Source organism: Solanum dulcamara, chromosome 7 (assembly GCF_947179165.1).
Source record: "Solanum dulcamara chromosome 7, daSolDulc1.2, whole genome shotgun sequence".
Lineage (NCBI taxonomy): Eukaryota > Viridiplantae > Streptophyta > Magnoliopsida > Solanales > Solanaceae > Solanum > Solanum dulcamara.
The window spans coordinates 43,025,372-43,040,444 of NC_077243.1; the positions used below are offsets into that span (position 1 = coordinate 43,025,372).

The following is a 15,073-nucleotide window of genomic DNA, read 5'->3' on the forward strand; positions in this document are numbered from 1 at the left end:
CTCCCTTTCTTCGGGGGGCTGCGTTTCATGCCCGCAGGTGCAGACACAGGTTTTGGGAGTCCAATAGCTCAGGATTCCACCCAGCAAGTTAAAAGAAGCTCCATTGATTCGGAGCTGAGTTTTGGTAGCAAACCTCTGATGTATATATTTATTTATTCAAAGGTATGGTGGGGGCCTTGTCCCGCCATATGATATCGTCACTACTCTTAGAGGTCTGTAGACATATATGTGGGTTGTATGTGTAAGTTTTGTTTAGCTGGGTCTGCATGATGTATTACAGGTATATGTTATGGAAGCCGTGTCGGCTTTTGTGCCCTTTCGTATTATGACACAAATGAAAGAGGCTACAGGTACATAAAATGCTATGACCCATTGGGATTCTCCTGTACATGATTATATTATTTGCAAACCGGTTTTGACTACACCTGATTTATATGCATATAGGGGTCCAGGCTGGACTGCAGTCACGGCCTATGGGGCTGGGTCGTGACAGAAGTGGTATCAGAGCAGTTCATCCTTGGAGTATCTACAGACCGTGTCTAGTAGAGTCTTGTTTATCGGTGTGTTGCGCGCCACATCTATAAACAGGAGGCTACAGGACATTTAGGATGTTTCCTTTCTTTCATATTTAAGGTCGTGCGATAGAGCCAAGTCATAGGAAGTAAAATTCCTTATACTAACCTTTGATTTCAGATGAAAGACAACGTCGATAAAAGAAAGTGACTGATGATATTGGAAGTTACAAAGCATACAGGTAAGCCACGATGCAAATGATGTGTGCCAGGTAATGTATTGAAATACGATTGACATGTAAAGTTGAAAAATTGAAAGGAAAAGTAGATGAAAAGTCTAACAGGTGTAGTTCGAGTTGGACATACGAGGTAAGTCCATCATTATATACTATTATTGATATTGTGCACCCTGTGAGGCTGCAATATGACATGATATGATACGTATATATGTATCCTTATGCGTGTTAGCCCTGTGAGGCACTGTTGGTATTTTTTTGCATGCAGATGTTGAGATAGTAAGAAATACAGAGGAAACTCTGTCCAAATTTTCCTGAAATAAAAAGAGAATGAGATACAGGGCTGTAGAATGTCTTGAAAGGTCGTTCCCACAATAATGATGTGAATATAACGAGGATCGTTATGAAAAAAAGTAGAGCCTAGTGAGAAAGTGGCTAAGGATAGGATGTGGTCCATGTAATGAGAATATAAGGGTAACTTGGGCGGTGCAGCCTGGCCTACCGAATCAGCTGATGGGTCATCGTCCTCTTTGGTAGTTACGTGCCCCACGGGGCAGGATGCGATCATACTAGCACTAACGCACCGGATTCCATCAGAACTCCGAAGTTAAGCGTGCTTGGGCAAGAGTAATATTGGGATGGGTGACCCCCTGGGAAGCCCTGTGTGGTTGTGATATGAGATAATATGCATGTATATATGCGTTGGCCTTACATGGCATTGTTGATATAAAGAAGCATTGTGGATACTTGACTCCACCGTGAAAGATGATAACACCCTTTGATATAGGGGATGTAGCTTTGCAAAACAACTAGTGCATTGCAAATTCATTAAAAGGACAAGTGGTACCCACTGGGATAAGGCTAGGGCTATAACAAAGCTTGAGATATCGAGCGTTGGAATATAAGTATTGCCTATTTGAGAATTGGAAACGACTATAAGCCCTAGCTAATTATTGACCAAAATAAATGGAAAGTGGCTTCGAATAAATTGCTACGTGACTCGAGTACCAACAATTACACTGGATTAGCACCTCATGATTGTGTTAAGCTGTCGTACCTGGGCAACCAAAGGTATGGAAAATATAAAGGAAGGCATAGATATGGTGCAGTGTACCAAATGTGTTGGAAAAGAATTATATGTATTAGAAAATTGGAAATAAGGGTGTAAAGTAGAATCCAAACAGATAGTGACATGGATACACCCCAAAAGGAGGGAAGTGGATATGGAAGATACCAGCGTGGAATGAAACCAATCAACAATAAAACATATTAATGTGAATACTTAAATTTCAAGTGAGATCCCATGCTGGAACAAGCTGGCAAAATTTAAAAGCCAACAATGGGCGGATAGAAGCCAAGATGATACCTGCGACAGTGTTGAGAATTATTGATAAGGTCCTTAAATAAGTATGACATCATAGAATGGGTGCATACAAAGTGGGTGAATATAATAAGGGAATTACTATGAGAACTGAAACATACTGTAAGGAATAGCCAGGCTATACTCGACAGTAGGTAAGATGTTAGTAACAAAGTTACTGACTACTAGTATTGTGGTTAACATTCGGGGACGAATGTTCTAAAGGGGGGAAGGATGTTACACCCCGTACTTTGGTACCTTAGAACACTTCTTAAGCTTTTTAAGTTCCTGCGAAGGCTACTAAGTTTCTTAAAAGTTATCATGCGCGGATACACTACGACACTATCAAACGACTCTAAGGGAGGGAGAATGTGATACCTCATAGTAGAGAAGGTTGGAGATGGAGTCATAAGAATCCGGAAGGAATTGGAGCCCAAGTAACGAGTCATAGGACTCGATTTAACTACGTAAGTTATAAATGTAAAAGTTTTATATACTTGAGCTACTGGAGGACATACAAGGCCTACATAGCACGGATTACATAGGCTCTTAAAATAAAGTGAGATGACAAACCTACGAAAGGGAGCAAAAACTAGTTTCCGAACTTATGAAAGCAAAGCAAGCAGGTGACAAGCAGGCAGGTGATAAGCAAGTAGGTGACACACCTAGGTGGGACCCACACTGCCACATGGCAGCATGTGACTGGCCGAATAAGTTGAGGTGGCACCCTAGGAGGCTGCCACATGTCACCCTAGGGGGATGCCACGTGGCACCTTCTAAAAAGGTGTATATATATGTATTATGTGACTCTTAACTTGTTCATTATCCAAAAATCAGCCAAGGAAGTTGAGAGAAAACGTGAGAGAAAGAGAGAAAGCTAGGCAGCCACGGATTGAAGAACCCGTTTTTAAAGAGGACTGCTGTTACTAATACTATCATAACTCCTTCTGTATAGCTCCGTTTCAAGTGATTCAAGATGTTTTGGAAATATATTTCATAGGGATATAACTTTCGTTTAGACTCTACAACCCAGTTTTTCTTTTATCAACTCAAAAAAGGGTGATGAAGTATGGGGTAGGTGCTGCCCAGATTTCGTTTTGAAAATCCTACACAGACTGCTGTTGGTATTTTGGGCATATCTCTTTGTACAAAATTGCTGTAGGGATGATTTCAAATGTTATGCGACCTTGAGACACATGTCTACAACTTTCCTTGAGTCCACAAATCCTGTTTCGGTCAATTACCCCTTCGAAACTAAGAGACAATACGAGACAGTAAGCTGCTCAGAATTCACGTTTTGACAACTTTGGCGAGTTTTGGACAATTTCGGGTAAGGTAAGGTTTCTCCTTTAAATTTGGAGTTTATGGTGTTTTTAAGAAGGGTATTATATGTCGTTTAAGTAGCTGGAAATGTAAAAACATGATAGAAATGTTTGACGTTAAAGACAATGTAAAATTGAAGTTGTCATAGTGGAATTGTAATCGAAATGAGGCGTTATGTGTGTGGAGGTTGCTGCTGGTTGTGTAGTGCGTGTTTCTGGGTCTAAATATGTTCTAAATAAGGTGGGGGAGCTTCTGGTTTCAGCCACATGACCCTCCTCTCCGCACGATTAAAGGTTTTACGAAATAAAGGCTAAAGACCCTATTTTAATATCGTAATGTTAAGAAAGTTGTTTGGAGCCTATGTTGTATAATGTTGCCATGTTTTATGTGTATATGAGTTGCAGGTTATTGTTGTTGGTTGGCTGTAGTGATTAGGGATAGAATTGGGAATTCGGATAGGGCAAGTTATAGAGGAAATGCTGCCCGAATTCCGTTAACTTCTTAACTAGTTAATAAACTAGTCGAGACTAGTCGAGAAAGGAGAATAAGGAGTTGGTTCCTATGGGTGCTTGGTTGTGGATTTGGAAGCTGTAAAGTTGAAGGTTACTAATATTAGTATTACCTTCGTGTTAAATAGGTTCAGAGGACGACGACACATGCCGGGCTAAAAGCAGTCGACCAGAGGTATGTGAAGCTTTCTTTTGGCATGTTTTTGGCAAAAGTATGTAAAGCTTATCTTCTTTTCTTTTGGCATGTCTTAGCCATAAATGGTTGGTATATGTAATGTGGAGATAGTCCCATTCGTAGAATCCCGAGCATGATTCATTAATTTTATTCACTTCTTGATGTTAGAACTCCCGCGATGGGTTGAGTTATGGTCTTGTAAGCCTTTTACGTGATAGAAAAGTAATACACGTGAAGCCTACCCCTCCCTCTTCCTTGAAATGGCTTAATGTAAGTGAAATGATGTACGATATGAGTTAGAGACAGTTCCATTTACAGGCTCTGGATGTGACTCAGGACTTGTACTCACTCCTAAATGTTAAAGGCCTTATAGTAGTTAAACTACGACTCTCGAGCCTTCTATAGGCTGAATAATGATTAGATGTGTAAGCTCCTAAACCTGGGGGTTCTTGGGCATACTTTATGATAATGGTTGAGGGATATTTGATATGCTGATGAGTCCTACATGTATGTATATGCATATTACATTATATATGGATCGGGCCGTCGTTCCTCGGTGTTGTTACATGATATGCATGTATACGGATTGGGCCGTTGTACCTCGGCACTATTATGCATTATACGGATCGGGCCGTCGTACCTCGGCACTGTTATATGAGACACGGATCGGGCCGTCGTTCCTCGGCATCATCATGGTATACGGATCGGGCCGTCGTACCTCGGCATTATCATTATTATAACATGATATATGGATCGGGCCGTCGTTCCTCGGCAGGTACTTGCGTTATACATGGATCGGATTGTACGTTCCACAACGCTAAAAGCATATATATGCCTATCATGATAGATGATGTTTTTGTACCATCGAACCCCTAGCGAGCCGGGTACAGGGTTGATGAGGGTAGACATGACTCTATTTTGTAAGACGCAGGTATAGTGCTTTATTAACTGTTATACTTGTATCCTGCATCCCAATTTCAGTGTTGTCTGAATTATGATGTTGTATGCTTTATATACTCAGTACATGTATCGTACTGACCCCCCTTTCTTCGGGGGGCTGCGTTTCATGCCCGCAGGTGCAGACACAGGTTTTAGGAGTCCACCAGCTCAGGATTCCACCCAGCAAGTTAAAAGAAGCTCCATTGATTCGGAGCTGAGTTTTGGTAGCAAACGTCTGATGTATATATTTATTTATTCAAAGGTATGGTGGAGGCCTTGTCCCGCCATATGATATCGTTACTACTCTTAGAGGTCTGTAGACATATGTGTGGGTTGTATGTGTAAGTTTTGTTTAGCTGGTTCTGCATGATGTATTACAGGTATATGTTATGGAAGCTGTGTCGGCTTTTGTGACCTTTCGTGTTATGACACAAATGAAAGAGGCTACAGGTACATAAAATGCTATGACCCATTGGGATTCTCCTGTACATGATTATATTATTTGCAAACCGGTTTTGACTACACCTGATTTATATGCATATAAGGGTCCAGGCTGGACTGCAGTCACGGCCTATGGGGCTGGGTCGTGACACGTGGCTCAAATCAGATAGGGAGAAATATCTCTAGCATCAACTTCTTATTCCAAAATATGTCATCTGAGCTCCCAACAAGCACAATTAAGCCAAACCTATGGATACAACGAACCAACGAGGTCTTTGGCACTAGCACTAAGGTATAATATCCAAATCAAGCCGTACCAGAAGCTATGCCTAGCTATAAGGGCAATAAAACAATTGGTAAAGAACCTAAGGCTCAAACCTAGCCTAAGGCCATCAATAACAATCCTAAAAAGGATAATAATGCTAAGTCAACACCACAACCAAGGCCCATACCCTAATCTAAGGATTTCACAAGACTATTCTAGTCTAAATCTCACCCAAGAATAAGAAAATGGAATAGGATGAGGAAAATGCTAAACTTGGAAAATACCAACCTCAATCACAGGAAATACATACTATTACGACCCAATGTAAGGCCTAGTCGTAACATGATGATTAGAATCTCGAAGAAATCTAGCCATACCTCTTAATAACATACATGAGCATAAATAAGGTAAATGAAGTTAATAAACAAGATCAAAGATACATAAGCATAGTCTCAAATATAACATAAGTCTCGCAATGGGAAAATGACAACATAGATTTTTTACTATGTAACATGCCTCTATTACTAGTGGGGGCGTGAGACAACCTCCAAGTTCACCCAATATAAAACATAGGAATAATGAAGTATAACTATAAAATGTGAAATAAGTTTCATGTCCTCAAACTTTGAGGACTTACCAACGAAAATCTAATAGTAAACTCTAACTACAAGCAAGAAAAGGATGAACGTGATCGTCGGTCCCTACATTATGATACAATGTAGGAAAAAGTATACATTAGTACGTGGAATGCACTAAGTATGTTAAAATATGCATGAATAATAAACATAGGACATAGGCAATATAAATCATGGACACAACACTAATATCTTTCAAACATAAGTAAAGTCTTGAAAATAATAAAACATTATCTCATTGGTCAATGCATAAAAATATCGTAACCATCATAAGAACTTACATATGAGGGAGATAACTGTAATCGACAGTAAGACCATGCAAGCTATTAGAATGTGATTATCCCCAGATCGAGAAGGGGGCTACTTGCAAAGGTAGGCTCTGTTCAATTATTATCATTATCATATGCTATATATGGATCTACTAGCTCGGCCATATTGGCAAACCTATGGTGGCAATGTAGTTTAAGAGACTAGAGGTTGGTACTAGGGCTTAGGTCGAGCCCCCACCTCAATGTCCACTTTGTGCTAAGTAAATTATCTCACGGAATACATATCATGTCATAATCCTAAATCATACTTGTAATAATTATAAGCTTTTCATAATCATAATTCATAAAGTTGTTCATATAAATATCTCATTATCATGTAATTCATATAATGTGGGTGTAGGCCTTCAATCATTACGGATAATTTTCATAAACATCATTAGATTCCTAAGTCACCTTCTTCATCAATGATCTTAAGTTAGTCTTTCATCAACTTGCCTGAAACATCATTAAAACATTATTCATAAATTTATTTACATAAAATATCTTTAACTCATTCATAAAGCTTTCATAGAATATAGCTTGAAAATCATGGTCATGTCTCATAAATCATATATAAAACTAACATATAGCATGGGTCATTCAAATTCAACTTGAAATCATGGAATATGATGTGAATTATGCATCATTTGGCTAATAACATTGAAATATATAATAATTGAGAAGACCCAATGCAAATCATAAAATTAAGGCTTTTAATTAAACAATTCATAGAAGAATTGAGAAGAGATCTTTAGAATTTCATGTGTGAAAGGAACCCATGGATGGAGTCCCACATAACGTGATCTTGATAAGCCCTGAATTGCAAAGGATGGAATCTTGATCTTGAAAGAATCCCTTCAATAGCTTGAGAAAGAAGAAGATCTTAGAGAGAAAACTTGGGAGAGAACGTTTTGTTGTTTAGGGAATTATGGAGAGAATGAGAGGGTTAAAAGAATTTAGGGTAGTTAATAGGTAGGAATATAGTCCCAAAAACCATCCACATTCACTAATAAAAATATAGGGAATGACCAAAATACCCTTCGTTAAAACTGGATCTAGAACTCAAAATGGACCCTCACCGCTGACCGTTATGGGCACTACGGTTTGTGTCCCCTCCTTGGTGAGGGACTTGGAATTTTATGAAAAGGAGGATTCCCACCATGAGACACACCAGGGATCGTAAATGGCAATACGGCCCATGGTGGCCATCCGTGAGATGAGACTTGAACTTGAATTTTAGGGGTTTTTAGGAAATGTTTAAAGATCACCTCCATAGAGACCTTCATGGTCTGTAAAGGACAATACAGACCATAGAACATGGACGGAAGATGACCGTGACAAGGAACCTGCAGGCGGGTTCACCACTAATAAGACTCACCTAGCATGAATGGAGTAGGAAAGGAACGTAAAAGCCCAACATGAATGGAAAACATCTTGATAATACATAAAACATAAAATCTTTAATCTCAAGCTAAAACATGACTTTAAAACTCAATTCATGAACATGAATGCGTATGAAACTATAGAACAACTGAAACACATGATTTGGGCTGATTGGATCATGTAGAGACTAAATACCTCAACTAGTCACAGAAGGAAAGAGATGAGGATATTGGAACATCATATCGGATTCGGATTCCCATGTAGCACCCCCAACCTTTTGGTTCCACTATAACACCTTAACTGAAGCTATTTCCCTGTTCCTCAACTTTCTAACTTCTCGGTCCAAGATCTTCATATGCGAAAGTCTCTTTAACCTCAATGTTGTCCAATAGCACAATGGAGGTAGGATCACCAACATACCTCCTCAATAATTAAACATGGAATACCGCATGCACCGATGCCAAATTAGAAGGCAAATCCAACTCATAAGCCACCGTACAAATCCGCCTGAAAATCTGATATGGCCTAACATAGTGGGGACTTAGCTTTCCTTTCTTACCAAAATGCAGAACACCCTTCATGGGTAAAATTTTAAATTAAACCTAATCATCAACCTCAAATTTAAGTTCCCTTCTTCTCATATCCGAATATGACTTTTGTCGGCTTTGGGCTGTTTGTAATCTTTCTCTAATTAGTCTTGTAATCATTTAAAATCTATTAAATATAATTTTATAAATTATTCAAATTATATTAAATTCAAGGTATATTAGTCTAAAAAAATATTATGGATTAATATAATTAGATTAATTATTAAAGTTCAATAAATATGGATTTAATTAAACTGTCTAAATTTATTTATTTGGGCTACAAAGATGAGCCCACTTTGTTTAGCCCAATATCATCTCATCGTAGAGGCCCATTTTATTGCCACGTGTCAAATAACCTGGTATGCCAAGTCAAACAAATAATCCAATAGAATCATGTCATGTGTCAAAATGACAAGCCCATTCGCTAAAGCCCAATATGGCATGTCACTTAAATTTGACTGGCCACAAGAAAGCCTATTCTTATTGCAACTCCTCTATTCCAAAACTATAAATAGGGGTCCTCATAATTAAGAAAAGAGACCAGAATTCTAACAACAAGCCAGAGTGAGCTACTGGACCAAATTCCCCAAACTTCTCTATAAGCAACAAGTTCAAGAATTCAAGATCAAGTTCATCAAGTTCAAGAACAACTCAAGATCAAGACCACCAAATTCAATAACAAGCCCAAAAGCCCTAGAATTCAAGTACAAGTCAAGATTAAGATAATCAAGTTCAAGAACAAGAGAAGATTAAGTTCAAGAACAAGCAAAGACCAAGTTCACGAGTCCACAAATCAAGATCAAGACCACAAGATCCAAGATAAAGCCCAAAAGCCCTTGAATTCAACTACAATTCAAGATCAAATTCACAAGTTCAACCAAATTCAAGATCAAGATCAAGAGCCTTTGAATTTATATTTTAAAAGATGAGTCAGGAGAGTCATAGAGATTGTAACACTCATATTCAAAAATTAAATACTGTGATTGTTGCGATATTTTCTAATCTTGATTATTATTTTTTATCGATGTAATTTTTATTGTCTACAAATTCTAGCACGCCTAGCAGGAAATATATGCCCTTCATCTCTTCTCTCACAAATAAAAAATGTAAATCTTAATCCACAAAATTCGCAAATGTGGAAGAATGATTACTTCAAGGCTCTCCTTTGAGCTTCATCAAGTCTACACTTCCACAAATGATGAAGTAGGGGGCATTTATAGATATCGAATTTTGTAGGACTCTACAGGACGAGTCCTATTTTAATTAGGAGTTCTTGGAGGCTACTCTACCCTAAACCCTAATTCATGTCTATATAAAGGGTATTATATTCTCTTGAAAAAGACATCTCAAAAATTTCGCAAATTCATGGAATATTCATAAGGAGCTCAAAATATGCCAAACTCTTCTTGATAATCAAATACTTCAAGAAGATCCACAAATTATTTCATGGAGAGCAAGTTCAAATCATCCTAACTAGTTCGAAAAATACGCCACTAACGGTCCTTGATCACGATGGAGATCATATTCAAATCACCATAGTTTGAGAAATATGCCACTAATGACCCTCTAATCATGGAAAACTTTTATGCGAGATGAGTCAAGGGAACGAACACATTTGTACCCACATTATTTATTAATAATAAAATTATATTTATTCATATTTTATTTTTGATTGTAATTTATTTTTTATCACTTTAAAATTTATTATAAACAAATTGGCATGCCCATGTTTGAGCTCAATTAAGTCTACACTCCGACAAACCATGAGGTAGGGGGAATTTGTAGACATCAAAATTTTATAGGACTCTATAAGATGAGTCCTATTTCAATTAGGGTTCCATAGAGGATACTCTACCCTAAATCCTAATTCATGTTTCAAAAAAAAATTAATGTGATGAAAAACAAATTGCAATGACAAATAAAATATGAAGAAACCTAATTTTATTAAAAAATAATGTAGGTACAATTTTGTTCCTCCCATAATTCTTCACTTTAGATATTCTCCTTGATTCGAGGGTCGTTAATGGCGTATTTCTCAAATTAGGATTATTTGAATTTGATCTCCATCATGTTTCGAGGGTCTTTAGAGGCGTATTTCTCGAACTAGATAAGATGATTTGACTTGATCTCCATAAAAGGATTTGTGTATCTGTTTGAAGTATATGATTATCGAGAAGAGTTTGAGATATTTTGATCTCATTATGAATATTCCATTAATTAGTGAAAATTTTGAGCTCACTTCTTTGAGAAAAAACAATATATGATGTTTTCGTGAAATCTTGGTGAATATTCCATGAATTTGCCAAATTTTCGAGATGCCTTTTCAAGGGAATATAATACCTTTTATATAGGCATAAATTAAGGTTTAGGCTATAGTAGCCTCCAAAATATCCTAACTGAAATAGGACTCGTCTTATAGAGTCCGACAATTTTTTTTGATGTCTACAAATGCCCCCTACTTCATGGCTTGTCGGAGTTTAGATTTGATAAAACTCAAAAATGATGCTCAAGGTACTCATTCTTCCACCTTTGCAATTTGATTTATGAGAGAAGATATGGAGGGAAGATTTGGTCCCACTGGGTGTGCCAATTTGTTTGCAATAAATTTTAAAGTGATAGAAAATAAATTACAACCACAAATAAAATATGAAAAAACATAATTTTGTTGATAAATAATGTGAGTACAAATCAGTTGTTTCCCTTGATTCTTCTCTCATAAGATTTCTGCATGATTCGAGGGCCGTTAGTGATGAATTTCTCAAATTAGGATGATTTGAATTTGATCTCCATCGTGATTGAGGGCCGTTAGTGGCGTACTTCTCGAACTAGCCACGATAATTTGACCTTGATCTCCATGAAAGAATTTGTGGATCTTATTGAAGTATTTGATTATCAAGAATATTTTGACATATTTTGATCTCTTTATAAATATTTCATGAATTTGCAAAATTTTTTAGATGACTTTTTAGTGGAATATGATACCCTTTATATAGGTATGAATTAAGGTTTAGGGTAAAGTAGCCTCCAAGAAACCCTACCTAAAATAGGACTCTAATAAATCTCAATGTCTACAAATGCCCCTACTTCATTACTTGTTGAAGTGTAGAATTGATGAAGCTCAAAGACGAGCCTTGAAGTACTCATTCTTTCACCTTTGCGATTTGTGGCTTCAGATTTGCATACTTGATTTGTTAGAGAAGAGATGAAGGGTAGATTTGGTCCCACTGGCATGCCAATTTTTTTGCAATAAATTTTAAATAAATGAAAAATAAGTCAACCTATATAAAATTAGAAGAAACATAATTTAATTGATAAATAGTGCAGGTACAAATCTATTTGTCTGTTGATTTTTCTCTCCTTAGATTTTCTCCATTATTCGAGGGCAGTTAGTGATGTATTTCTCAAATTAGGATGGTTCTGATTTAATCTGTATCGTGATTCGATGGCTATTAGTGGCGTATTTCTCAAACTAGGTAGGATGATTTGAACTTGATCACCATGAAAGGATTTCTGGATCTTCTTGAAGTATTTTATTATCAAGAAGAGGTTGACATATTTTTTAATCTCTTTATGAATATTTCATTAATTTGTGGAATTTTTGAGATCACTTCGTTGAGGAAATCAATATATGATATTTTCATGATCTCTTGCTAAATAGTCAATGAATTTGTGCAATTTTCAAGATACCTTTTGAAGGGAATATAATACCTTTTATAGTGGCATGAATAGAGTAGCCTCAAACAAACCCTAACTAAAATAGGACTCGTCTTGTAGAGTCCTACAAAATTTTGATATCTACAAGTCTAACCTTCTCCATAACCTCAAATATCAACTCAGGTCCTATCAAAGAAACTATACCAACCTCGAACTAACTGATCGGGGTTCTACACCGCCTACCATACAAAAGCTCAAGAGGAGACATCTCCATGCTGGAATGATAACTATTATTATAAGCAAACTCTATCAATGGAAAATAATCATCCCAATTTCCTTTAAAATCAATAACGCATGCTCTTAATATATCCTCTAATGTCTGAGAGGTACGCTCGTCCTGACCATCTATTTGTAGTTGAAAAGTTGTACTTAGCTTCACTTGATGAAAGATCCCTAAATTAGAAAAGTCAAAATAAAAGAAAATTACAAGAAAAGAGACTGCCCAGAGTTTAAGACTTGACCTACGAGTCATAAGGACTTCTATGGGTCGTAGAAACGGCTCATAGGAATGATATTGAGATTGAAAAATTGACTAAGTTTGGAACTGAGTTTACGGGTCAAGGTAACGACTCGTAGGAATGGTGATGACTCATAAAGTAAGTCGTAGGGTTGATCTTTGATTTTGTAAAAATTGACAAGTCTCAGTACTTTTGAAATGACTCAACATGACGAGTCATAGGATGAGTTACGAGTCGTAGAATGGACTCATAGAAATGGTTCCTGAGTTCTGAATTTTTACTAAGTAAAGGAGGAAATCGACGAGTCATTTGTACAACTCGTATGAGAGTCGATGCTCATAAGGACGAGTTGTAGGGTCAAAGTTTCATTAAAATAGCCTTTGATTTTGGAGTACTAGTTTGATGACTAATGTTAACGTCCCATAGACCAAATGATGAGTCATAGAATACTTAGTGTCATAAATAGGTCTATTTGGGAACATTAATCCTCAAATGAGACTCACCTAGCATGAATGGAGTAGGAAAGGAACGTAAAAGCCCAACATGAATGGAAAACATCTTGATAATACATAAAACATAAAATCTTTAATCTCAAGCTAAAACATGACTTTAAAACTCAATTCATGAACATGAATGCGTATGAAACTATAGAACAACTGAAACACATGATTTTGGCTGATTGGATCATGAAGAGACTAAATACCTCAACTAGTCACAGAAGGAAAGAGATGAGGATATTGGAACATCATATCGGATTCGGATTCCCATGTAGCACCCCCAACCTTTTGGTTCCACTATAACACCTTAACTGAAGCTATTTCCCTGTTCCTCAACTTTCTAACTTCTCGGTCCAAGATCTTCATATGCGAAAGTCTCTTTAACCTCAATGTTGTCCAATAGCACAATGGAGGTAGGATCACCAACATACCTCCTCAATAATTAAACATGGAATACCGCATGCACCGATGCCAAATTAGAAGGCAAATCCAACTCATAAGCCACCGTACAAATCCGCCTGAAAATCTGATATGGCCTAACATAGTGGGGACTTAGCTTTCCTTTCTTACCAAAATGCAGAACACCCTTCATGGGTAAAATTTTAAATTAAACCTAATCATCAACCTCAAATTTAAGTTCCCTTCTTCTCATATCCGAATATGACTTTTGTCGGCTTTGGGCTGTTTGTAATCTTTCTCTAATTAGTCTTGTAATCATTTAAAATCTATTAAATATACTTTTATAAATTATTCAAATTATATTAAATTCAAGGTATATTAGTCTAAAAAAATATTATGGATTAATATAATTAGATTAATTATTAAAGTTCAATAAATATGGATTTAATTAAACTGTCTAAATTTATTTATTTGGGCTACAAAGATGAGCCCACTTTGTTTAGCCCAATATCATCTCATCGTAGAGGCCCATTTTATTGCCACGTGTCAAATAACCTGGTATGCCAAGTCAAACAAATAATCCAATAGAATCATGTCATGTGTCAAAATGACAAGCCCATTCGCTAAAGCCCAATATGGCATGTCACTTAAATTTGACTGGCCACAAGAAAGCCTATTCTTATTGCAACTCCTCTATTCCAAAACTATAAATAGGGGTCCTCATAATTAAGAAAAGAGACCAGAATTCTAACAACAAGCCAGAGTGAGCTACTGGACCAAATTCCCCAAACTTCTCTATAAGCTACAAGTTCAAGAATTCAAGATCAAGTTCATCAAGTTCAAGAACAACTCAAGATCAAGACCACCAAATTCAATAACAAGCCCAAAAGCCCTAGAATTCAAGTACAAGTCAAGATTAAGATAATCAAGTTCAAGAACAAGAGAAGATTAAGTTCAAGAACAAGCAAAGACCAAGTTCACGAGTCCACAAATCAAGATCAAGACCACAAGATCCAAGATAAAGCCCAAAAGCCCTTGAATTCAACTACAATTCAAGATCAAATTCACAAGTTCAACCAAATTCAAGATCAAGATCAAGAGCCTTTGAATTTATATTTTAAAAGATGAGTCAGGAGAGTCATAGAGATTGTAACACTCATATTCAAAAATTAAATACTGTGATTGTTGCGATATTTTCTAATCTTGATTATTATTTTTTATCGATGTAATTTTTATTGTCTACAAATTCTAGCACGCCTAGCAGGAAATATATGCCCTTCATCTCTTCTCTCACAAATAAAAAATGTAAATCTTAATCCACAAAATTCGCAA

The 15,073-nt window shown here is 36.8% G+C and overlaps 1 pseudogene; it reads left to right on the top strand.

Moving 5' to 3' along the window:
- Positions 1-1,304: 1,304 nt before the first annotated feature.
- On the top strand, positions 1,305-1,425 carry LOC129897885 (5S ribosomal RNA; annotated as a pseudogene).
- The last annotated feature ends 13,648 nt before the right edge of the window (positions 1,426-15,073 follow it).